The 27,857-nt window shown below is 32.9% G+C and overlaps 1 protein-coding gene across 5 annotated transcripts in view; it reads right to left on the reverse strand.

Moving 5' to 3' along the window:
• LOC118183188 (zinc finger protein castor homolog 1-like) overlaps window positions 1-27,857 on the reverse strand; it is a 784,355-nt gene that overhangs the window by 212,188 nt on the left and 544,310 nt on the right. For 2 of the 5 annotated variants that reach the window (XM_035352643.2, XM_035352641.2), the window contains exon 1: window positions 16,143-16,479. The exons of 1 other annotated variant lie outside the window; for it this stretch is intronic. The gene's annotated coding sequence lies outside the window, so the exon portion shown is untranslated. Of the gene's footprint in view, window positions 1-15,915; window positions 16,052-16,142; window positions 16,484-27,857 lie in introns of those variants that run through there. 2 more of the 5 variants (XM_035352642.2, XM_035352644.2) reach the window with 2 other exon arrangements.

The following is a 27,857-nucleotide window of genomic DNA, read 5'->3' on the forward strand; positions in this document are numbered from 1 at the left end:
TCCATGGTTCGAGTTCCGGCGAGGCATTTTTCATTTCTTCTGCTTTCAGAAAGTATCTAATGTCTCTACAATTTCAATTATTTTAGTATGGCTAAAGAATTTTCTGCATTACTGCAAAGCATGCAACTCAATGAAAGTAATTCCAAGAAATATAATCCAAATAAACTTCAAGCCAATTAAACACTTTTTTGTATGGTAATTTTAACCCAAAATATTGAAGAAGCATACATTATAAGAGTACATCATTTGAGCCTTCTGACAAAATATCAACTTGCTAACTAAAACAAAAGTTTAAAAGCTAACGATTTCAAAATTGCATATACACTTGGAATTATTATTTAAAGCAAAAAGCAAAGGATGTATCTTACAAACCAACTTGGAACTAAGCTGTTCAACAAGGACCAGGAAATCATTCAGTTATTGGAAATTGTTGCTTAGCTATTGCTCCTTTTAAACACAATTATCGGCATTGAAAATTGTAAAATATGAATTTTTAAGCATTTTACAGATTTTTAAAGTCATAAACATTTAAAGTTATATACATATTTGAAACTTTTCACGAAAGCCTAAGCTCTTTCACCCCTTTCTTTTAATGATCCGAACACATTACACAACAAAAAATAGGCGCTATTCTCAAAACAGTTTGGCTTGGTGCTAGGGAATCGCTCAAAAAACTTAATGCTTTTTGTTTACAAAGCGAAATACTGCAGTTTTAGACTGAGCGGCAGTGGGATAATTTTAAATTGATATTCATTCTTCTTTTGAAAAATGTATCTCTAATCTATTGTTGTCACTGCCCGGTTTTCACCCGGTCTAACCGGTTTTAGTATCATGGCCCGGATTAACTATTAATTTGTCCGATTTTCCTAGAAACTGTGAAATTATGATGAAATAAAAAAATTAACTTGAAGAAAATATTCGCTAGTATTTTATTTTTAAAAAAGATAATGGAATATATTAACTTACCCTCATCCAAACTTATCTCAAAGCAAGGAGTTACAGAAACTACAATTTTTAATTTTTAACCGGCAAATATTGTAAAGTAAATGTAACAGTTTTTATTTCTATTTTCTGTATTTTTAATAAACTCTGCGCATTAAAGGAAAAAGACAAGTTAAAAGCAGAATAATATAATTCACAGTTATGGGCATTTATATTTAAAAAACGGAAAAACTCTCAAACATTCAGATGATAATTGAACTTTTCAACTTTCAGTATGTACGATTAACTATGCTTTTCTTCAATGAATAACTTACGATGAGATTAATGAAACAGATTAACACCGGAAAATAATAAATCCGAACTACTGATCTGCAGTAACATAAAAATTGAATGTACAAATTTTTTTCAATAAATTAATTTTAAAAGTTTTAGAAGAAGCCAGGAGCAACCAAACAGTATGCTTTTAGAGCGGCAATTAAAATTAATGTAATATTGATTTTAAAGCAATTTTTCACAATTATTTTCATAATATTTATAAATATATGTATGTATGACTCATGTTAAGATTTTTTTTTAATTTGTGTATTTATATTAGATGTCGTACCTTTAGCACTTTTATATTATAAATATTATTATTTATTACTATTCTTACGTTTCACTATTATTCGTGGAATTAATACCGATATCGGACTGTTAATATTTATTTTCTGATATACATGAGGTTACTGTATTACCTAATAACATATTACGTTGCATGTTTAACTTTTAATAAAAAATTATTATCTTCTTACTATAAATATATATATATATATATAAAAGGAAAAAAGAGTAAATTTTTTTATTTTCCATATCATCTTAATTTTAATATATCCAGGTCATCAATTCTGAAAAGGTGACAACAAGCATATTTTAAGTAGAAAATGATAAGGAAAAGTCAAACGTAAATTAGCTTGAAATAGCTCAAACAGATCTAATTTAAAATAATAAATACATAACTTCAGATTCTATACAGGCAAAAACTGGATAGAATTTTCTTATCAAATACGGCTAAACAGAAATGTCTGCAATGGCAGAGCTTATTTTTTGCAAGAAATAAAGGGTAAAACATTTTTCTATAATCAGATGCAATGGTAAAATGTTATATATAGCAATAAATATTAAGATATTTTTGAATTATTCAAATTTACGATATTATAGCTCTGTTCGCAGATGCTTAAAGAGTGAGAAGTAGAAAGAAAAAAGTATTTTAATTAATATAACGTCCACTGAAGCATTTCCGCATTTCACTTCGTAAAAGTTTTCTGGTGAATTTCATGAAAGCATTAAGTAGTGTACTTAATTCAGCACAGTGCTTTTTCACCCTCATGTAAACCTTTAATTGCGAGACTCAGCATTCCTCTCAACATTCCGTATTTTCTCTCAGGCTTCATGTTATTGTTGCGATTCTTTTTCCTTGTAATCCTCTTGCCCTTTTTTTGGTGGGAAAATTACTTCACATATTGCCGCCTTTTATTATATGCCCTCAGTCGCACGTCTTTAGCAAGAGAACAACGGCTCAAGTGTGGCAGAATACCATTACCAGTATGTTAATAACAAACAATTAACATACTTCGCAATGATAGTCTAACATTCCTAAGACAAAACCCATTTAATAGTTTCCTGAATCGTCAATCATTTTGCCGCTTCTTTTCTGTGTATCAATGACAGAAGTGTCGCTGATTTACTCAAAGCTTCAGGCATTTGGCATCCGGTGACTAACATCTGTCCTCAAGCTTCCATGAAGGAAAAGTTTTAAAGCCAATGGATCACAAATACAAAATAATCAAATATTAATCTAAAGGCTAATGATCCGTATGTCCCTTAAGTAAAGACTATCCTTCACTTCTGTAATAATGAAAATAATCTGAATATCAAAATAAATTTTCATAATAATTTACAAAATATTCATGAGAACTAATTTCGGCTATCTCTTCTTTACGAAATCGAAATGATAAACAATATAATTACGCAATGAAAGACGTCGAGTGAGACCTCATTAAATTGATGCTACCTTATTTAAAATTCCATCAATATTTGCTTGGTTTTAAAAAGTGGCTTGTTACTCTCTAATTTTAAAAGCGCCTAATGTCACGACAAACATCTCCATCCGCAACAAACAATCAACAATTGTCATTCCTCGTTCAACGTGTGGCATAATACGGATGGGTAACTTCTGTTGTTACAGTGAAGCAAGCGTAGGATTTCTGTGAGCGAGCCAGATTTGTCATGCCCTAAGCCACCAAAACTTCGAACTAATTATATTTTTCTCACTATTTGAATGCTTTCGAATGTGGGGAAGGCAACTAAAAGTATTAGAGTTAATTAAACCTAACTAGTAATTTACTAACATGCATAAAATGCAGTTTTAAATAACTACATCTCGTTCCTAGCTTCAGTCCGCTGAAACCTAACACTTACAGAACAGAAATCTCTTTATAAAAGAAGTATGAATGTTTATTCTTTCCTGTATTCCCCCTTGTCAACCTTTCTGTTATTAAATAGCTGCGTCAAGAGAGATAAATGGATTAACAGCTGTGATCAGTTTTAAAATTTAGCTTTTACATATTATAAAGAGAAATTTAATATTATCCGCGGCAAATACATGGAAGCGAGGACATAAATGTTGCATATAATAAATGTAGAAAGTATACGGGTATAAGTGAGTAAGTCACGTAATATTAGGTATAGCCGAGTGTTATATTTGGTCGCGTATAATAGTTGGTCAGGAGGTTTCTGTAAAGAAACCATGGGGTATTTATTAATCAGTACAATATTAAAACGATGGTCAAAATATCAAGTCTCCTACTGTTCAGTCTCCTGCAAATAGTATTTTCGGGTGTTCAAAATAGTATTTCTAATCATCATGCGCTTGAAAATATCAGAAATTATTAAAAAATACCAATTTTTAAGCGAGAAATTTTAAATTAATAATTATTTTCTTTCATGTACAAAAACAGTTCTGCATCACAATTCAATGGTTTTAAGCAGGATCTACAATTCATTAAAAAAGGAAAAGAAAAGAAAAAGAAAAAAAGAAAAGAAAAACAAAAACCTATTAACGAGAAACAGGGGGAAGCTAGAAGAAATCAGTACTTTTTGTAATTATATCTTCTGAAAAACGATCCTCTTGCTATGATTTAAGAAAGCTTGCAATTTATTCTGATGTGAAAAATTTAAATGGAAATAAAATTTCAACGTAACGGCTCCTGCTTTTGTTCCCCTACAAGTAAAATCTACAGCACTTGGGGGGGGGGTGGAGGAGATAATCCAGTTGTTTTTCTAAGGATTTTTACTCTATACATTCCAAAGAAAAAATAAAAATTTTCGATAAATATTTTAAGATTAATAACTTTAAGCTCTTACCAAACTGGGTTTCATGAATGTTAGAACTATTCAATCCACTAAAAGGAACGTCGCGCAGAAAAGAGAATTCCTTTACGTGATACGTCACGTCATATCACGCAAGAGATAATTTTTGAACATTTAAGTAGTTGTCCTTCATCTACCTAAGTGTCCTAACAATCTGACTTTGATAACATTTCATGCTCACTCCACTTAATACCTTTCATCTTTTGATTCTAAATTAAGTAAGTGGCAACATAGACTATCATTTTTCCTTATTTTTCTTACCTCATTAAAGTTGCATGAATCCTCTGATTTCTTTCGATCATCGTTATTATCTCCACTCTGATAATCTTTCCTCATCCCAGTAGCACGGTTAAAACAGAAATGTTTACATTACTGCAGAAGGTTTCATTCTGGATTCCGCAATTTTCCATACGAAGAACTAACACTTAAGTGAAGATGGAAATATCTTCTAAAAGATACATACAATATTTATTTATCTTAAGAACTGTAAAGGAAAGGCTAAATTTGAAATCAACACATAATATGGTGAATGATTTCAATTCTGTAGTCTACTACAGAAATTTACTACTACTACTTTAACACTATTATGCTATAATTACTTCACTACCTGTTGCTAGTACTATTTTACTAATTGCTGCTCCTGCTATTACTACTGAATCACCCCAACAAACTTCACTACGATACTTCAGTGCCACAAAATTGCTCCATTAAAATTTTTAGAGCATTCAGCTTCTTCTCTTCGCCCCCTCTCTTCCCTCCTTAGCCTCCTCAAGTTGGCATTCTCTGCAAATTTATGCCCTCTTCTCATGATGATTTTATAAACTCAGTCTGACGTTAATACTCTTGCGCAATCTATTCTGATAGGAAAATAAACGGAAAAAAAGAACTATTTTTTGTGATACGAAGAAAGCAGTTCCAGTTAAGCTACAGACATTTATGTATTATCAACATTCTTGGTATGATGAGCAAGTCTTTTCAGAATTTTTTTAAAAAGCATACATAAAAATAGCACATAAATTGTGCCAAGTTTGTAGTTCAGTTTAAATGTTTATAGCAAACACTGTTAACTGTATTAAAAACGACAAATCTGCTTTGTCATTTATTTACGGTTTTAAATTCATCTTTTCGGATCTCACATTGCTGCAGTATTTTTGCATAGCTGACCATTATTTTCAAATGTAGCAAACTTAGTCTTAAGAAAACTTTCCCACCTCCATATTGTTATACGACCTTCGTTAAGTCTTTTACGTGCATCAAAGTTTATAAGCCAATTTAGTTTATTTATATAAAACGCTTAACAAAATGTTTTATTTTCGAAAAAGACATCGTAATTGGAGTCTCTGTGTACAAATAAACATCAGTAAACAGAAAATAATACATTTTGAATTTTACAGTAAAAATCATACATTTTGAAATCCCTAAGCGAAGTATGATACATAGAGATTATTCTTATTCGAAAACACAAATAAGTAGGTACATCAATTAACTTCTATTTAATGAAATCACACTTCAGAATTATCACAACTCTTATCACCGATCTTCTCGATGTGATACTAAACTGGAAAGATGAAGAGGATAACTGCACACTGGACCACAAGTTGTAAATAGTATGTATGGACAGATAGACAATTTAGATAAGCCTTCGAACGACTTCCATTCTCCCGAATTCTCAGATTGACTGATTAGAAAATCTTAAAAGTCGCTCTGAATGACATGAGCACTTCAGTAGCAGCAGTCGCCGTCTTAGATGCCTGTCTAGGTAACAAGATAATTAGCAGTCACAAGTAATTTGCAATCACCGTGATAAAAAATATGAGGCTAAATCTTCTGATTAATCGATAAGCATGATGATGAATATTTGGTTTGAGGTTGAGGTGATTTTAAACTTAACATTGATTCTAAGTGCAGCTTTCCAGATTTGAAATAAATAGACAAGTTTAAATAAATATCGCAATTTTTATTGAACAGTACAAAAAATTTTCTGGATCGGAAATTAAACTGTCAAGTAATTTTGAGTTGACATGTTTATGTGTATTCGTTATCATCAAAAAAATTTTCATTTTGCGTAACTCATATGGGGCTTAAAACATATCTTCAAAAGCGCCGCATTTTATGTCTTTCTTGTTCTTTATTATGTATATAACATAACATTATGTAATTATAATTCATTTTTTATATCACTAACTATAATTATTACTATAATTACTTATTTACAAATTTAACAAATTATTTTGTTTCTGGCTTTCTCTCTACTATGCGTACACATACGTAAACTTACAATAATAATGCACACATAAATATCGATTTTTTTTTATTTAAAAAAATTATAGATTCTTTGGATTATATGATCTTTTTTATAATTTGCTGAAAAATAAATTTAAAAGGATGATTACTTTTTTCCCCTACCTTACATGAATGCTTGAGAATACTTCCAGCAGAAATTATGGCGGCATGCCTTAAATACTTTTTCACGAACTATTTATACAAATTCATGCTTTCTTTAAATAATTTCATATTAATTCTACTAATTCATTCGCTAATTATTTTAATTACAAGGAAATTACATTCAAACTGGTTACAAGTAATGACAACTAGAAAAATTAAAAAGCATACTGAGCACTGAAGAAACAGAAAAATAGCTGATATGCTGGTACTTGATTTCCAAACTATAATAAATTTCTCTGCATAACGAGGTTGATGACTAGGAAAAAACTATCAAAAGTAAGTCACTGAAAAAAATATTCCAACAAGTCTTCATTTTAAAGTCTCGCGGTTTAATTAAAAACCATTAAAAATGCTTAATTTTTAATCGACGGCAAGAAAGAGAGAAAAAAATAAATTGTTAAATCCTGCACAAAAAAAGAAGGGAAAAACTCAGCCTGAATTAAATCCTTATTTAATAAAATCTGTTTTTTCTAGGAATTTAATACGCAAGAAAAGGAGATTCGATTTTAATTAATTTTGTTGTGGAATGGGTAATTGCTTTCATTTAAATATAAAGTTTCTTTTTTGCAATATTAGCTTAAATCTTATCACAAGATTTGAGGTTCTGGGAAAAATTAATAAAAATACCAATCGGAGGACACAAAAGATTGTCCGTTGGGATTTTTTTCGTCATCAGATAATTCATTATAGAATGTAGTTTTTGGAATGGGCTGAATATGCTTCACCAGAATATTATATTTCAAGTTTTCATCTTCTCTTGCCAACAAATTTTTACTTTCTTTTTGCCTGACTAAGTGATCTGGAATGTAACAGAGACTGTTCACACACAGGAAAGTGTTAACGTAATTGCTAGGAGGAGAAAAGTGAACAAAACTTGCATCAGCTGCTCAAGGCTTCAACATTTTATTTTGTACATGCCGTTTTGACGTTCCTAAGCAAAACAGTTAAACTAATAATTACTTTAACATTTGAAAGCTTGAAAAACAACGAAAGAAAGACCCAATGAAAGGAAAATATAACATTCGTTGTAACTCTTGTATCATTCTCATTCGTTTCAGCATTAAACATACATAACATTATTTGACAGGTATAAAATGTTTTTGATAACAAGGCAAAGACATAAAAGAGGAGTTTTTATGGTTCGACGTGTTTCTAGTTCTCAATTAGTATAATTTTAATTATCATTTCAGCAAAATACATTATCCCGAAGCTTATTCAAAATAAATTTTAAATCTTAACTGCAAAACCAAATCTATATTTACATTAGAGACAACCAACGGGTGCCATTTGAGATCACTCCCCTTGCCTCTAGCAAAACTAATAAAATTTTCGGTTATAGTTATTGATTACAGACTTCTCGATGCGTATAAGTTATCTATATTAAATGTTAGTCTTAAAATGTATGAACATAAAAAATATTTAACAGTAAAATGAATTCAAAGTGACATTTTAGATTTTCTTAAATACTATTAAGAGTCCTCGGTGTCGTTCTATCTGAAACATTGTGAACAAAGAATTTGAAATATATATTACAACTACCTTGAAATACTCCGTGCTTGTTATTCCAAGCCATGTGACTAAATATTAGCAAAACAAAACACTGAGTAGCCAATGGCTCAAGCAAACATCTTCAGACTGCCTTATGTAACGCAAAGCCCACCAGTGGCAGAGCAGTTGTAGAGCGATTAAGTATTTACAGAAGCAGGAAACGGGAAAATTTAATAATGCCCTAGCCGGGAATCGAACTTCGGATCCTCCGATGCTAGCCGGACGTGCTTCTAACTATACAATGAAGGCACGTGGTAAGAGAGAAGAGGATTCTTTACATTCTCCCCCACTTGAAGGACGACTGAAAAGGAAGGGACCCAGTTACCAAATCCTGATGGTGACGAATTATTATACATCAACTTCAAGTTCGGGTGTCACTTGTATAGTGAAAAGGTATTTATCAAGCAGGAAAATTAAATGATGTCGTCTCTGGAATTCGAAATCTGGACTTTCCAATACTAACCTAACATATAATGCTTCCCTTCCAGGTACTTATACCACGAAGGCATGCAGTGAAGGAAAACAAATCCTTGTTGTTGTGACTTATCTCACTCCTTTGACAGTAGCACCACAACAAGCCCACGAAATTCAGCGTGGCAAGTTGCTCCTGTTGTTTGTAAGAGCCTTGAGCACCATACAGGTGATAGTGCGACTTTGCTTAATGCTTAAACGCTAATTGCTTATGCTTATATTAGCCCAGTTGGGCTTTAATAAGCTATATTGATCTAATCCCCTAAGGACAATCAGAATGTCAACTATTAGCTAGTTCCCAGCCGGGAAATCGGAGCGGGTAAGGAAAAGAGGGCCCATCGGCCATAGTGACAAAGTCCAATCATCAAAGTAACTTAACTCTTACCCCTGAGACAAGAGTTATAATCACGTGTATGGAGCTATGAAGATGCAAAAGAAATGAAAATACATGAAATGTGCATAGGATACAGTGTTGAACATGTAATAAACAAATGAAAGTGAAGTAATGTACGCATAAAAATGTGTTATTTACATATTTGAAAACGAGTGGGCTAAGTGACAAAATTGTGATCCCTCATTCTGTGAGCCGTGAAAGGCCTGATATTGTAGTCCTCAGGAATGCAGATATAGTTCAGTACAGCATTAAAGTTTCCTTTACTGCAATTCAAGCCTTTGTCAAAGAACTTGCTGTTAAGTTTTTGCAGATATTTGTCAATATATTCAACTTGTAAATCATCGTGCAGGAGTTTGTTACGAATGTAAAAATGCGCTCCTGTCATGGTGCGTAAGATTGTGTTTTGAGTCACCTGCAATTTGTTGATATCTGAGCTCGTAGCAGTCGCCCAGACAGGGGACGCATAACACATAATTGGTCTTAAAATGGAAATATAAATCTGCTTTTCCTTCTCAGATCTAACTGCGAGCTGCGCCCTAGCAGTACTTGTAATTGTTGAACAATTCCTCTGGTCTTGTTTGCAATGTAATTGACATGCGTACTCCACGTGAGTCTTCGATTCAAGTAAACACCTAAATACTTGGCCTTGTTTACCATCGGGACACGCTGGCCGAATAGGTAAAGTGGCTGAACTGAGACCAGTATTTTCTTCCTTCTAAAAAGAAGTAGCTGTGATTTAGTCGCATTGATGGAAATCTTCCACCTGGAGCACCACTCCTCAATGTCCATAATTATATCCTGCATAACAGAAATTGCCCTGTTAGGCTGAATAGATCTGACCGCTAGAGCGGTGTCATCCGCATAGCAGGCCAGCAATGTATTTCTGTTGAGTTTATCCCGCGGGAAATCAGCCGCATAGAAAAGATAGAGTACTGGGCCAAGACGACTTTGCTCAGTTCCACCCCTAGTTTTGAAGGGGGATGGGTCCAAGGTCTCCCTTACCGCCATCCTATAGAGACGGCTTTCGGCTCGCCACATATCTAGAGTGCTCTCATGCCGCACAGAGACTATATGCTTGCGAACATCCATGCCTTCTCTGAGATTTGAACCCAAGACCTTCGGGTAAGGTAGTCAGCGTACCGAAGGTTATACTAAGTTATATTTTGCCATAATCCAAAAATCCTAATCCGGCATATAACAGAAACTGTCACATCTGAGCTTTATATTTACTTTTTTAATACTAAGCACGTTTTCTGTTCAAAACTAATTCACAGCTAGAGCAGAAAATCAATGAGATCTAGACTGATTGTGTTTTCTTATATCTTGAGGTGGGCATTAATGACAATGATGGATTTAGAGATTACTACTATAAAATGATTCTAATGGTCGATGTTATACATTTCCAGTCTTTCACAGTTAATAATTTTTATAATTTCAAGATGCAGTAAGTAAATACTTTATCCAACTGACAATCACACAAAGTAATTTATTAAGTAAATCAGAGTTTTATTCAGGAGATACATACAGGGTTTTGACAATGAAACTGAAACACCTGTATTTTGCTTTACTAATATGGCATATGTCCTTTTTTTGAGGTCAAGACTGTACAGATATTTCTTAGCATTAATCGATACAAGTTTTGTTCAATTATAAAAGTTAATTTTAGCCAATTCTTTTAAAAACCAAAGGCTATTTATTAGTCCAAAGGAGCTTTGTCCCTGAAGGACTATTGTTTTCATTTTGCGATTTTGCGTTGAATCACTATAAATTCCGTTTCACTTTTCAAACTGTTGCCACCAAATGTTAGAATCCTGCATTATATTTGAAAAAATTAAATAATGAAAAATCTGCATAAATGTATGTATGTTTCTCGCATTGTGATAAAACAACGGTACATAGAGCCATAGAATTTTTAATGAGGTAATCCTACTGCGAATATGGGCATGTGGAAGCCCAAATTTGAAATTTGTTTTATTATCGATATCATATTTTGTAAAATGTTAACGAATTTTTGAGTAACAAACTCAACGATTTGAAATCGAGCAATGGCAACAATCTGCGGGGGAGGGAGAACCTTTTTATCTCCAGCGCGCGGAACTGTGTATCGGAAATTCTAAAGATAGGCTCATTTTAAAATTATTTTGCGACATTGCTATTGAACTGAAATTTACGGTTTAAGTGGGAAGAACATAATATTTAACAATAAAGGTAACACATAAAGTGTTAAAAAACGCCCCGTTGGACGTAATTTAAAATCTGAAGCCTTTCAGGATTTTTTTTTTTTCTTTCATTTATGTTTATGGTCGAGAAAAGTGATTTTCAACTCTGTCCTCTAGCATATACCAGACAGAAAAAATGGTACAGATATCAGGAGATTGCGCAGCATGAGAAAGAAATTCACGCTCGTTTTCACGTTCTTCAAACTTCCAGCTTTGCGGTGTGAATATGTGTTTTGTCAACCAGATCTCCACTGAGATAGAAAGTTGAAAATAAATTAGATGACCTGGTCCTTTAGAATACATCGATAGTCTTTGATCGAGATAAAACAGTAAAGAATTAAGATTGTTCTGAATAGACTTTCACAGGCCCAAATCGCAACTAACATAGCTCCATCTTACACTCTAAGCAAAGGACAGTCCGGTTCATACGCTTCTGAAGAGTTCTTCACCTATGAGCTTTCCCAAAGGTGGGAAAGATAAGGAAGACGGCTATTCTTCGGATCACGGACATTTTTCATTGTATTCTATCCAAATTTTGCGCTCCTGATACCACCGAACCAATATTTAGCATGGACGCTGGTTATCAAAAGCTTTTTTGATCGATCGCGAGATCGTTTTTAGAGGCAGTACTTTAATACCGCTGAAAATTCAAATTTCACACTCTGCTGTTGATAAAAGTCGGAATTATTCAGCGTTCACAACCGGAATTGCCTACATTGTCTTGAAATTTTGACAGCTATATTCGCCATGAGTTTCTATTTCATTACCTCACCATTGACGAGATTTGTAATTTAATGAAAAGTGAATACAAAGAACTTTGTGAAGTATTAATTTTAGTAATAAATTCTTTCGTTTTTCATAAAAAAAATCTTGCAAATAAGAAATAAAACTTAAAGTAATTAATATGTCGTCTTTCATAAAAATTCTAAATTCCTCTTGGAAATTTGAAATTCCAAGCACATACATTGATAGGCTGGAAAACCGAAATACAGACAATTTTGGCCTAAACATTTATTGGCTATGCATTACAATGTCACCACTTTCGCATTAAAACGTGTGTGTGTTTCCAAAATATTTAAAGCCGTTTTTTTTCCGGAAGGACACCATTCAATATAAGTACAGGAATTAGAGATTGATATGAGAGATTTTAAGAGAAAATGGATGCAATATTTTAAAAGAATATAGAAATATTTTAAAGAAAAATACTCAAATTTCTACAGGTCTACTGAAAACTAAAATTCCAATAAAATTTAACGTAACGTAAAACAATTATATGTCTTATTTCCTGGAAATGTTTTCTGCAATTGCTAGCTTAAAACAATTTCTAAAATGTCCTGAAGTTGTGGATGAGAAGACAACAGAGAACCGTGAAAAACGTTCTTTAGAAAGAATAAAACTGGAAGTGGCCTTATTCTAATATGCGTTGGGAATTAATTTACAACAAATTAAAAGAATGCTTATTATACACACAGCGTTTTCAGACTTAAAAATAGGGAATTTCTGGGTTTTTTTTTTTTTTTTTTTTTTTTTTTTTTTTTTGGTAGCAGATTACTATCTCAAGTTGACCACAACAAATAGCGGCAAATAACAGAAAGTAATGAGATAATACGCATCTAGCATGTTCAAACTTTGTGTTTCTTTATTTAACTTTAAATAAGTTGAACCTTTTTTTCTGAAATAATTTCGGCATTCGAAATTACTATGTTTCAGGGTTACTTAGATAACAGAAATTTAAATCTATCTCAAAATAATTAATTTCTTTCATAAAAATAACTTTTAGACCTTGATAGAAGATTTTTAAAACAGTGATGGATATAACGAAAGTAAAAAAAAAGTCGATTAAAATTCGCGCCTTACGTGACACAAATTATAGGATTGTAAAGAAAAATCCACGTTTTATACTAGTCATACTACGTATATACAAGCAATATATAACACATTATGCTAATCTGTTTATTATATTATATATTTCACAAGGGAAAAAATGGTATCTTACATTTCAATACATGTATTTCATATAAGTATCATACATGTATTTTTAAAAATTTTTAATATCACTCTTTTTTTATTTAATACATCTGCTATATATCCCAGAATTTAGAAATCAAGTAAAATTGTTAAAGAGGCGAGAAATGGGGAAATAGTATTAAAAATTTTAAGGTGCGCGTGACAAATTTCACTCTTTCTCTGATTTTATAGGCTTCCGCGTACATATTTATTAATACGACTGGAACAAATAAATGGGCATATCAACTAGATGAGATTAATAAAATACCTACATTGTAGTTAAACTCCTTATGTGCTTAAATATTTCATAGTGTTATCCAGTTAAACTGACTGCTACAAATTTAAAATAAATTTTGGAGCAAAATTTTAAAAGTTCAAAACCTAAAGGTGTAAAACATTATTTACACATTTAGCAGGGAAAAATTCACTCGTGGTTTATGAAAAATCAATGTTTCCTGAGAACAAGAATACTGCGAATAATACTGAAGACATATATCACAAGAAATAAAAATTTAAGAAACTCGTCTTCTGCATTTAATCGAATTTACATTATGTAATTCGATACATGCATAAATTTTAAGTCTCTGTAAAACTTACGTAAACTAAAGAGTAAAATGAATTTTTAATTAAAGAAACACAGAAAATCTTATGATTCAACTAGCGATTCGGGAATTTATCAAAATTTCGGATATAAAATATTTTTTTTCCTTTCACACCTTCCGTTAAGGAAATGTTTCCTAAGCAGGTACATCAGAATCAAAAAGTTTAAAAGCACAAATCACACTTTTTGGTGATTATTAGCAAAGAATCTTCTACTAAACAAACTTAATTTTCTCTACATTTTTAAAAGATCCGAATATTATTTCGTTAAATTTACGTTGCACTCTACATTAGGTTGGTGGGCAGTGGGCAAGACGTGATTCTTGTTCACCAGGAATATTATAAAAAATTATATATTATTCACGGTTAAAAATAAAATTCTTTATGACAGAAATAATTGAATGTTTCCACTTATTCCCTAATAATAATGAAATAGACAACTAGTCTCATAAAATTATTCTTGAAAAGAAAAAAATAGCACAATGTTGATAATTCTGAAATAATACTGAAATGGATAACTAATCTCATAAAAATTGTTCTTCGAAAGAAACAAAACAGCACAATGTCAATAGTGAAGCATCATAAAGACAAGCGAACCAAAATAAAGTCACATTAAGTTATAACTCCGAAAATATTATCTAAGCAGAAATTATTTATCTCGGAAGAAACAAAAATACCTCGTATTTTTTTTCTTTTTTAAGCCAAGCTTTTTAGTCTAATGACATAAAAAATGGAAAGAAATCTGAATTTAACAGAAATATACTTCCGATTTGAAAATATTTATTTACTTACATTATCTCCATTGTAATTAAATAAGACGCATAAATGACTTAAAATCAAATAATTATGCGGGGAATCATCTCAGAAATGATGAAAACCACTTTTTAAGAGAATTTTTATCCACCAAACGTGTGACTAACGTCCAACTGGATTTTACTGAGATAAACACGTGACTAACACCACCTTGATGTTACTGACTGAAACACGTGACTGCACATAAATATATGTGGCTCAAGCTCAATTAAATGTGTGAAGATGCCTTAAGCATAGCAAGTACAAGTAAATATAGTAGAAATGCGTACATATCAAACAAAACCACTGTCATCTAAACTAATTTTAAGAAACAAATAATTACTTTTGCATTTCAGAGAAAAGAAATTCTTAATTAACATATTGAAACTAAAATATTACTTGAAAGGACATAACAGAAAAATTATTTTTTAAAATTTAATTTGAATTCCTTATTGCAGTTTTTTTTAAATAAAATTTAATAAAATTTTTTAAATAAATTCTTATGCAGATATCTACAAATTGTAAGGATTTCTTAAAAAATAAATAAATAATATTAATTTAAAAAAACACGCGTCTATTTCTAAGCATTAATTTTGATAGTTGACGCAGCGACTAAAATAATCTCTGTAATTTAGAGTCAAATGTTCTCTTAAATCTAGCAAAAACTTCTAGGAGAATTAAAAGGGATAACCGTTTCTTTAAAAACAGTCTTTCGAAGACATTGCAAGATATGGTAGTTGCTCAATTAAACAGATTTGTTACGTTAGCGATAATGTATATGAATATAACGCAAACTCTTGCTTAGAGAAGAAAATGATACGCAAATCTCTCATTAAAAAATTACTGAAAATTTATTAAAGTTTTCTAAAAGAGTAAAATAAAGTAGTATTAAAAGCTTACTAATTAGAAAAAACAGGTGCACTGCCTAGAGTTTCAACGCAAATACATATGCTGTTGCCCTACCGTAAATATTAAAATTTAAAAATGAGTTTAAATCAAAAATATCTAGTGACAGATTAATGACAGCTAATAATAAACCTACTTTGACCTGAAGGAAAGTTAACATTAAAACGAAAAAAAAAAGTTTACCTAAAACACGACGTCGCTTCGCGCATCTAATTGAAGGAGGATAATCCTAACAAAAGCGGAATGGAATGACAATAGATGGTTTCCAAAACACTAATGCCACGAATGGATATTCTGGCAAAGTAACGACACTCCACGCGAGAAGCAAACAACGTGCCCTCCCCCTACTCAACTGTCCACAACAATCGGAGCACGCGGTTACGATACAAGATGAAAAAGGGAAAACTCACCCCTTCCATGTATCCACAAGTCGCGCTCCAAAAGGGCAGAACAGTCCAATTAAGTGCACACTTTTCCCAAAGTTTTCCAAAGGGAACAAACAGTCTTACTCCAGAGCAAGTCCGAATCCCGCCACGGGATGGGATGTGAAGCACCGTCGGAGCATCATGATGACCTGAGCGAGGACGCGATGTGAGGCGGCCGGCTCTCGGCGAGCAACTGGTAGTAGGCGTCAGAGTGCGCGAAGCCGGCGTTAAGCCCGTCCCACCTATACCCGTCATGTAATCAAATTCAGCCACACATAATTCAGCCTCGGGCCGAGTTCGCTCGCTCGTTTGTTCTTGCGTCCTATTATTCCGCGCGCGGCGGAAACCTAACCGAATGGTAGATTTGTTACATTGGGGGATTGAGGCTTTTCCCTCTCTCTTTTCTTTCGACGGATTAGTTTTTCCACTGCCGGTAGGGGCTATACTCGGCTGAAGGAAAAAAAGTAAACCACTCGCGGTACTAGTAAACGACGATCGATTTATAGGTATCTCAATAATGTAATTACTTCGTTATTTCGCGCAGAGCTTTTTCTTATCGCTGAGATAAAAATGTTACTTGGCTTCTCTAAGTCTGACCTTTCGGATAAGGATTTAAAAACGGGGAAGGGGGGAATTCGATTTGCTTTAACGTAGAATGCGTTAAAATAAATACTGAAAACAACACATTTTTCTCAGTAAAGATGAAACATATCGAAACTTACGAAGAGTTTTATGAGTTTTTTTTAACCCCCCTGCTTGTTCACGTTTTTAACAAAATTCATTCTTATTTGTTAAAAAAAAATGCCTAATTTTAAAGGCAATGTTATGTTAAAAACTATCTAATTTATATGTTAAAAATTTTTAATATACAAATTAGATAGTTTTTAACATAACATTGCGTAATTTCTTATATTAAAAATTTTTGCTGATCAATGACAATAAACTTTACGAGATACATATTTGTTCATTCATATATTATTAAACTGTACATGTAATTCATATTACATTTTAAATATTAATAAGAGAGAAATCAAAACGTTTTGAATGCTAAAAATATCATTCAAATTAAATTCTTAAAACCCTTTCCAAAGAGTTCGCTTTTTTCCATAATTTAAATTTCACTAGTTCCAGATTCTTTGCGTCTTTAAATTAACTCATTTATATACAAATATAAAAGAGTGATTTTTTTAATTTACATTCAACTAGACTTCACTTTTCTGTGTAAAATACTCAGTAATGTCAAGAAGTTTATTTTCTATTTATAAAATATGTTTTCGTCATAGGAACTGTAAAAAATAATCTCATCGATATATAAATTACTCTACTTTATTTATCTGCTTATTACTATTATTATTTGAAATTTTGTTCCATCTGTTCGGCTTGAGGAATTTTCCATTAACTGCCGATGTGCTCTAACTTAACAAATTTAATTAAGAAAAATTAATTACATTCGAGTGCCAGGAAAGACAGAACAATATGTTAGTACATAATTTATATGTATAAATATATCAAAGGATATCAAAAGATATCTAAAAGAATATCTGAGATATCAAAAGAATATCTAAAAGAAATTCCGAGGTTTTATTTTTGGCTCATGTACCTGACATTCTTGCGAAAACTTTAAGTATTAACCATTAAGGAAAGAGTTTACTGCGAATCACTCTCTTTTATTTCGAGTACTTAATAGAGTTATGAGACAATAATAAAAAATTAATTTCTCGGGACAGGGAAGAGATAGATGAACAATGATGAAATGAGAATGTATTTCGAGAACTGAAGGCTCTAAAATTCTCTTGTATAAGCCTTGACATTTTCCTGAAGGACTAGTCTTAGGATTCAGGATTCAGGATCTAATCTTAGGATTCAGGTTGTTTGTATGGAAAAGTCATTACGCGAACAAAATTTTATTTGTCTCACTTTATTTATTACACTCAAAAAGTATCCAACGAATTATATGATACAAATTATTCGACGTCTTGGCAGGCAAAGGGAGTTAGCGAAGGTGGGTGCCATACAGATAGGTCCAGGTTCGAATCCCGGAGAAGGCATGCATTTTTTGTAGTGAACAGTGTTTGCGTGTAAGTAGTGTAAGTGTATAGTCTATAGCGTACTTTAAACACCGGAGCCCTTTCATGTGGTTTGGTAGTAGGGGAAGAGGGGTAAGAGTCTTCTGGACAGTTCTACAGGGTGTTCTCCATCGAAATTGTGTATTGAGTATTTAAACGGGTGAATACTGAAGTTTATTCCGAATGTGTTTCGCGTTTTATCGCTGATCTTGCTGTTACGCTAATACGTCTTTTGGACATTTCGAATAATTGGCACTGCTTTTTGGTTTGTTGAGGCAGCCTAAGATAGCCGTAACTTAAAGTGCTAATCTAGCCCTATTCTATTTTAGGCTTGAATTGATTATTATAACCTTTAAGTTCCGCCGCAAGTTGTTGGTGTTATTGTAAGGAACGAAAATCGTGCCTTCTGTTCAGAGTTTGAATTAATAAAGAGTTAATTTCACTCTTCTTCTGAGATGGTATTTACTTCAAGAATTCGCCAGGTTCATTTGTAGGATCTAGTTTAGTTTATGTGGAAAAGAAGAGATAGATCTTCTAATGTTAAATTTTATTCATTTTATAACTGTGCTTATACTGTAGGGATATCATGAGAGCCAAAGCGCGTAAAAATATTAGCTTACAACCATTCTGTTGCATTCGAGCATGTTAATACTTACGCTAGGTTAAAGAATTGTACCTAAAAATAACTTAAAAACATCAATTATTAAAAGATAAAGCTTCAAATGACAAATCATTGTATTGGAATGAAAATAATAGTATCTTTAAGCAAATCAGGGTTACATTTTTATGCATGCTATCTGCGTGGAAATACTACAAATGTAAATAAAGTCTCTCAGTCAAAGTGGGTAAGAGTATAAAGACGGAGCCTCAGATTTAATAAAGGGATTTTATATTTTCAGGTTGTTAAGAATCAATTGATAAGAAAATGATTTCTTCAGAAAAATATTTTTAGTAGATATTAAAGAATTGTAGGTATTTAATCTCGCAACTGAAATACGAATAAGAATAATTAAAAGAAATATGCTTCAATTTTCAGTTTTTAATTGGGGAAATATTGATGTCATTGAATTTAAGTCATTTGAACGCAACTTTTCATAAATTAGCACTTAACTATCCGATTAATATAAATTGTGAAGAACTTCAGTTAGAAATACCTAGCTTTAAACACCTCAGTATTTCAATAATTCCTGATTAAAGCAGATTCGAGCTTAGACCTTTTGAAAGCAATTTACGAATATAGTTTAACTCAATCCTATCAGAATTTTGAAGCAGCATTAATAATACTCTTAATATCGTCAGCTACTGTTGCTAGTGGCGAATGAAGTTTCAGCAAACTTTTAAATGTTTTCGTCCTTTGCATAAAACATGAATTAAGTGATTAAGCAGATTTTGAAAAATTCATTGATGAGTTGCTTTATTAAAAGCAAAAAGAAATTAGGTTATCTAAAATGCTTAAAAACTGTGCAGTATTCAATATTTTTATATTAATTACATTGATATATGTATATATTATTTCAATGTTATATACTTTTATCCAACGCTTTTATTATTGGTCCTTTTTTCAAATATGTAAAGCTGTGAATATATATTGTAAGATTTATAATAGTGTGATTTGAAATAGTTATCTTTAAGGAATATAAAAGTGTACGCACATATATGGTTAACTTGTACTGTGTGTAAATACAAAAAGTGAAAAAATATGTAGTCGTAGCTCTGATAATAATGCTTAAAACACAAATTAGCTTCATACCAAAGGTGTCTTAATTAACTGATTGGCTTACGTTTATTGGCTCCCCCGTACATTATAATGCTTCAGCTTTATGGTGTTTTTTCATTATAATCCCCTTCTCGTACTCCTGTTGTACTCAACGAAGTTGTGTTTATATTGCAACTAGTTTTTCAAATTTTTATTACAGTTCGTTCGAATTTGCTATTGAAATTGTAGTAAGAAAAGCACAGAAAAACTCTCAAGATTTAAGGAAGAGGTCAACCCATAATCCTGTCTCCACTATGATTTAATCTGATAGCATAACGCACTTTTATTTATCATTAGGAAATTTGCTTATTAATTTTTCACGCAGTAGGAACGCAGATTTCCGAAAAGGTTGTTCTTATTTTCATGCCCGGTAATTTGAAGCAAGTTGTTAAAATTACTGTGTTGATTTAAATAATACACAAATATATACACTATAGAGTATATTTTCAAGAACTATTAAATCAAGTGAGATTAATATTTATCACATACGCATTATCTTATTAAAATAATCTATTTAAGCCAAAAAATGTATCATTAAACTTTCAAGTTAATACAATGACGAATCATCACCGATAACATATGAACACATAAATATGACACATATTTAGGTTTCCAGTACTATATCAATCACTTGGCAGACACGTAGCTTATAAATATTAACAGAAGAATATTTACGGAAGTATATACACCTACTATTCTTTGATTACTTCGCAAGTAATTCCCGAGCCATAACAGCTCAATAGACATAACATATTCTTGTCTACAAACAGCGCAAAGAAATGTATTTAAGATCCGGCTACTTTAATTTTAATTAAACTGAAATTGGTTAAACGTTTTTGCTTTAGGGAAATAAAACACAATTTCTTCGTTTCATTTTAGTATATTAAAAAAATCTGATGAGTGCACCACATGACTTCCTTATCCATTTTTTCTTGCATTTCATTTAAAATTATTGGATTTAATTAAATCTACTTCGTCCATAGCGCATAAACCACAATAGAATAAATGCACTCTTTAAAATTCACTATATTTGTTTACTATAGTGACACTCTGGCGCTAGGTTCACTTAACAGCGTTGTACATCGTCCATATTATAACTCAGAATGCACAAAATTTATATCATTTGAGGAATTATCTAATCGTTGCCACATGTTTTATTCAAATACTATAATAAATCTGAAACGATGTACAAAACAAATTAAGCAAACAAACAAAAAAGAAACAGTTTATCACAGACGATTCAGTATTTCTCATTCAATTATTTCAGTCCTCACTTCGTGACAAAGCAAAAATACATTAAAACTCGAGATGTCTGTATTGAAGATATGAAGTAAATCTTAAAACACTTATTTCCTCGAATAAATTGCAGAATGGATTAAGCACAATTTAATTCGCAATAATAAAAGAAGGTGTTATCTTTGTTATTGCGAAGTTTACTTTCTCTAGATTGGCAACAAATCTACTATTCTGCTGTTTCAAATGTAAACAAACAATGGCCACCATGGGAAAAAATATTAGGCTTAGCGGCACTTAAACAACTTTTAAATTGTTGATAATTCTAAAAATATTGGAGACAGATTCACTAAAGAATATTGCAGACTACTAATTCTTACATAAAAACCTTAACCGGAAGATAAAAACAACATATATTTTTGGTGCGGCCAATTGCAACCAAATACGAGGCATCTACATGTTATAACAGTCTTATATACAAAATTTTAACGTTCTGAGGCAACTCCTTTTTGAGTTATGCGAGATACATACGTACGCACAGACGCCACGAAAAACTCTCTTCAGAATTCATTTTAAATTAGTTTTACAATTTTTTTGGGGAGAAAGAGTCCTTTATCCTGTCCTTACGTACAGATGTGACGCAAAAACATCGTTAAATTGCATTCGATAGCGGTGAAAATGGATATTTGCGTTGAAATATGATGCCTGAAACTTTTCGCGATTACAATACTTCCTTTTTTACTTCGTACAATGAAGTAATAAGACGACGTTTATGCCTTTATTTTTATGGTCAGCTGAAGTAAAAATATATTTCATTAGTTTATTTCAATTGAAATATAAATGGGTTTACAGTAAATAAAATAAGCGTGTTTTACAGTAAAGAAAAAAAAATTAATTCTTTTCAACAGCGCAAAATGCTTTTGAAGTAAACAAAAATAAAGTGAAAAAAATGGAACTTCCCGATTTGCAATCAGTAAATATATATTTGGTGTGTAGAAAGGACAATCTGATTATCCGGATAGCTTGCGATTCCATTTAATCAGGAAAACTGTAGTTCTACCGTCTTTAACAATGAGCAAAAGGCTTACTTTTGAATAAGGCAAAAAATTATGACAGTGGGTACACTCAAGCATTTAAACATTAAGTTGATAAATATAATTTACGTTTTTATGTTAAATGCATAAGCTTTTTATCGAAACGTAATTTATATTTTGCGTCTTGTGTCCTTTTTACATACGATAGGAAGATCATATTTTATAGATAGCTTTTCAGATTTTAAACAGCTCAGGAAAGAGGTCTTAGGTATCACTGAATACCGATTCTCTTTAATGCCTCGACTTCGATAATAACTTTGTAATAAATTTAAAAGTAATGAGTAAAAAGCGTACAAGCATTATGTCGAAGCATTCCTGTGCAGGTATTAAAACAGCTGGGTAGTCCACGAGGTTATGCAGCGAGGTAAAAGATTTATGATACGATCCATCTAGGACAGAGACGGTTGCTTACCTCCCACATGGGACAAGAACAAATTGCAAAAGATCCTCCCATCGTAAAGTTTAATACAGTCATATTCTATACGAAAATGTATAGTATTCCAGAATTCTAAACAGAGAGCGCACCTGGATTGATAAGTAATGTAATCATTTTTCTGTGAATAGTAATGAAAGGGAAGAAAAAAGTAGTACAGAGGAAAAACAAACCAAAATGAAGAATGAATTACCATGTGTGATCACTAAATCAACGCAATAACACATTAACAATTATTTTCGTTAATAACATTTTAGTATAGCTGTCTTTCTATCTAAATTTGAAATCTTTTTAATAAAACTTCGGATAATTTGTGAGGGGGGGAGAGGGAAACATTAAAACGAACACAAACTCCAAGAGCGAAATTCAATGCTCTCTTTTTTTTATATTTGTTTTAAATATAAAGGGAACGACAGAATGTCGGAGAATTTCAGTCTTTATGATAGTTTCTTTTATTTAGCGAAAAAGGATGCTATCTCTAAAGTGGGGTAGTTAGGAGATGTGACGCAATTCCATCCCTTTGAGCTCTGTTTCGAATCCTGCATAAAACGTGAGAGTTTGTGAATGCATGCTATTAAGACATAGAGCACTAAAAATTTGTCAAACGGAAAGCCCTGTCTAAATGTTGATGGTAAAGAAAGAGAGATGCGAGCTCCTTATGTTTCATTCCTTGGGTTTCTCTGAGTAAAAACTCGGAACTTAAACACATAAAACCCATTTTCTTTGCCTAAACTAAAAATATTTGAAAACAAAAAGTAGTAATCACTAAACGTATCGAGTTAGCAATCTTTAATATCTTGATAAGTTACAAACTTCTAAGAAATTCATTAGTCAAGAATTTGAGCCAGTGGGGTTGAAAAAAAAAATGCGCTAATTATCCTTAACTGGATCTGAGACCAAATTAAGATAACTACTAGTAGTTTGTAATAGTTTTGTTCTGTTTTATAATTGCGTATATTCTATAACTAGAGTCAAGTCAGCATCATTTTATCTTAATGAACTTTTAAGCTATAACACACTTAAAATCAGATATCTGGTAATCGAGAAAAAAACAACAACTATGAAACTTTTGTTAAAAGGTATCGGAAACGGATTGAAGTATCTAAAGATTACTTCGCCGGATTGAATCTTTGAAGTAGGCAATTAGTATGTAGCCGCTAAAGCAGAGGAAGGAAGGGAGAAACTTGCAAGTGTGAGTGAACCGATGCTTTTATTTCATTACATTCCTCGATATAATTAAGAAGATTATTAGATTAGGCAGGATTTTTGTCAACATTTTACTACGCTATTCTTTTAAAATCTTTCAGTTCGAACAAACATGATAGAAATAATATTCCACCTACATAAATTGATTTTTCATAAGTATTTTTTTGCTACAGGATGGTAAAATGAAAGAAACTGGTCATGAAAAATATAGTAAAGGCTTTCAGTCTTAAATTATTGCACGACTACTTGTGCCATATCCACTAATATCAGCAAGAAGGAAATTGTTAAATGCTCTCGAGTTAAGGAATAGCTTCAGAGAACGTGTTAAGTATCTAGAGAGTTAAAACACTGATCCACTGGGAGCTAATTCTTGCATACATTGAGCGTTCATTTGTCTTTTATATGGTACACTCATGCTAAAAAAATAAGCAGCAAACGCTGAAAGAAATGATACGAATGTAAAACGGAGAATTAAAAACATACGATTTACATATGAGGTAGAGGTTGTGTCGTCGAATGCAAATAATTAATCAAAATTAGCATAAAACGCAATAACGCCGTCACACCCAAACGCCTTAGAAAGGGGCATGACGTACCTATGCCTCAGTTCGCGAGCAGCGGTAGTTCCGTGTAATCAGAGATTGTCAAAGCGGAAAGCATGAGCCGAAGACGCCATTTACACGATGAAATGCGTTGGAGGACTGTCGGGTGATGCAAGCTGTGTAAGATAATCCACTGTTGCAAAGAGAGCTGAATGTGTATCGTAGTGTCATTAATAGGCCGTGGAATCGTTACTGAAGGGATCAGAACCTCTGTAAAAGACGTGGGTCTGGACGCCGGAAGATTACAGTAAAGGCCGATTGTCGTTTCCTGTTGCTATGTGAGAGACTCTACAGATCACTAATAGCACGACAGCTGGCTTCGCATATCTCTGCTACAGCAGGACGGCCCTTATCCTGCCAAACTGTGTCGCATCGACTGCATGAATGTGGATTGTACGCCCGACGACATGCGGTTTGTGTTTCTTTATCCTCATCCTATGTCAGCGCTCAGCGCCAGGTTGAATTGGGCCTGTGAACATCGCAGTTGGACACCAAAGCAGTGGGGACACGTACTCTTTACGGATGAGTCCCGGTTTAACATCTAGAACTATTCCTGAATGGGCAATGATATGGCGAGAGCCAGGAACACGCTATCGAGCGTCAAACATCGTCGAAAGAGACCATTACAGAGGAGAAGGCTTATTATTATAGGCTGAGATAGCAACGAACAGCCGGACCGACCCCTTTGTGATTCCTGGTGTCCCGTCACAGCCGTCCGATATCGCGACAAAATTCTACACCCTCTTGTGCGTCCTTTTATCGCTGCAATGGGTACCGACGTGATATTTATGGACGATCACGCCGGCCCCCATAGAGTTCGAGTGGTGTGGAGTTATCTGGAGGCTGAAGCCATTCTACATCTGTCGTGGCCTGCTAAATCACAGAACCGAAATCCTATGGAGCATCTACGGACATGTTGGGACAACAGATAGTAGGTCGCAGTGTGCCCCCAGTCACCCTTCACGAGCTTTGACACGCATTACTACAGGAATGGGGGCTACTGCCACAACAAGCGATAACGACGCTATTGTCAGCTTGCCTCGCCGTTGTCAAGCATGCATTTCAACTAGAAGGTATTATACCCGTTATTAGCACGATTTTTCCATTACATATTCTTCCTAGCCATTTGGTCTTTCGCGATGTGATTGTCGTGAATGCGGTCTAGAAATGCTACACCACCTTCTTGGATCAGTTTCATGCATAAAGAATGGTTTTTGTTTTAATCCGCGTTTTGCCTCCGTTTCTTACGTTTTGAGAAGGAGTGTATTCATGAAAAGCCATTTAAGCAAAACGATATATAGATGTTCCTAACTTTCTTTCCTCAGAAATGCTTTCGTTTGTGTTAAATTGTTTTTGTTGTTGTGTCTTATCTTATTTGTCTGACAGCAACATCAGAATAAGCCCACGAAATTCATCGTGGAAGAGTGCAAGTTTGCACCTGTCGTTGGCAAGAGCCTTGAGCACCATACAGGTGACAGTACGACCTTACTCATCCCCTTCCCCAATTTTGACGGACAGCACCGTGCTGGGACGAGCCCTAGGGCCTTCCACCACTCTTTCTCTACCAACCTCTCGAGAGGACGTTCGTTTCACAGCATATTTAGAGTGTCCAATACCGCACAGACACTATACACTTACAAACATCCATGCCTTCCCCGGAATTCGAACCCCGGCCCTTCGGTACGGCAGTCAGAGTCACTAACCACTATCTCGATTGGGCGGCTTGCATTAAGTTGCATATCATGACATATTTGTCTAAAATTTTAACCTTTTAACTTATTTCGTTTTGGAAACGTTTGCTTGCAGTAAAAAACGGAAATGCCTTTCCTTAAATAGTACAGATTTACCAAAATAATGGTGAAATTTATGAATGAATTGCGTAAAGCATCTAAAAAATTTTATTAGGAACTGTGAACATAACTGTGTGTGAAAATGAAAATAAAAGTTGCTTGATTTCCATTTACAGCTACGTTTAAAATTTATAAACTTTAAACTCACCTTAAAACTTGCATCTGGTGATTATTACCGTAGACTCTGCAAAAGCCAATAGTACATATTATGCAAGAGAAATGTTTCTAGACCTGAATTTATTTTTATTCCATGGTCTTTTAGTGCATAACTCTGCAGAGTTACGCTAGTATATATTTTAGATGTGCATTTAGGACTCTACTTAAGAGATCGAAATTGAGCAAAATCTCTAAAGTTTGATCATATTGCATAATCTTTACATTAAATTAATAATGGGAGAGTATGGGACAAATGAAAGTTTTACCTACTACGTTAAACAAGATGTTAATTAATTATGTGTCTCTGTGGAAGATGTTTGTGTTAAAATTCAGAATTTCTCTCCCGGCGACAGTTTTCCTAACAAGATTGTCTTGAAAAGTGATCAGCATCTCTGAGAACATAAACAAACATCGATACTGAACATAGCGTATTTTAGGAGACCACCTTTTCAGACCTTCATATTATATAGAACCATTGGTGGTCTTCTTAACAGGAATTTGTGGAAATTGCAAAACGATACTTTTTTTACTTTGAATTCTATCATAAAAAGAAGATTAAAAAATTTAGTCCAAATCCCTTATGTGTTGCTGATTACATCAAATAACTTCCAAAGAAAATAAGAAAAAAGTTAAAATTAACATATTATTTAATTTCATATCAGGACTCAGATAGCACCCCAAATATCAGTCCTCTTGAATGAGCTGATTCATTAGTTTTCTAAAATTAACGATTGATATATGAAGCATTTTAAAACGCCTTATCTTTTTAATGCAAACGCAAAGTGTTAATTCATACAATTAACAAATAAACCTCTCTTTATCATGTAACCCGAGGACTGATAAAGTTAGTGTTTTTCAGCAGATATTCAGTTATGTTTATAATTGATTCCACATTTTAACTGATTATTACACATGTTTATTGAATCTTGGCTTAGTTTAATATTTTGGCAGTTGTATGTGTTAAAATTATCTGAATATGTAACATAAAGTAAAAATTTTGAATTATGTGACTGAATTTAATTACATATGCAATAGATTAATATTTTAAATTAGAAAATTTAACTGTTTTAGGGGACCCAATCGCCAAATCCTGGGTGTGTAAAATCATCATCCACCACCCTTTTAATTCGGCCGCCACTGTAGAGACATTAGATATTTAGGAAGCAGGAAAGATGAAAAATGAGCAACGCCCTCGGCAGGAATCGAACCACGGACCTCTGGAATATGCGCCCAGCGTGCTGATCACTACACTACGAAGGCATGCTAAGAAGGCGGGAGAACTACCTTATAGATTAAGTAATGTT

Source organism: Stegodyphus dumicola, chromosome X1 (genome assembly GCF_044657685.1).
Source record: "Stegodyphus dumicola isolate Sdum_Otavi_A_Nest chromosome X1, ASM4465768v1".
Lineage (NCBI taxonomy): Eukaryota > Metazoa > Arthropoda > Arachnida > Araneae > Eresidae > Stegodyphus > Stegodyphus dumicola.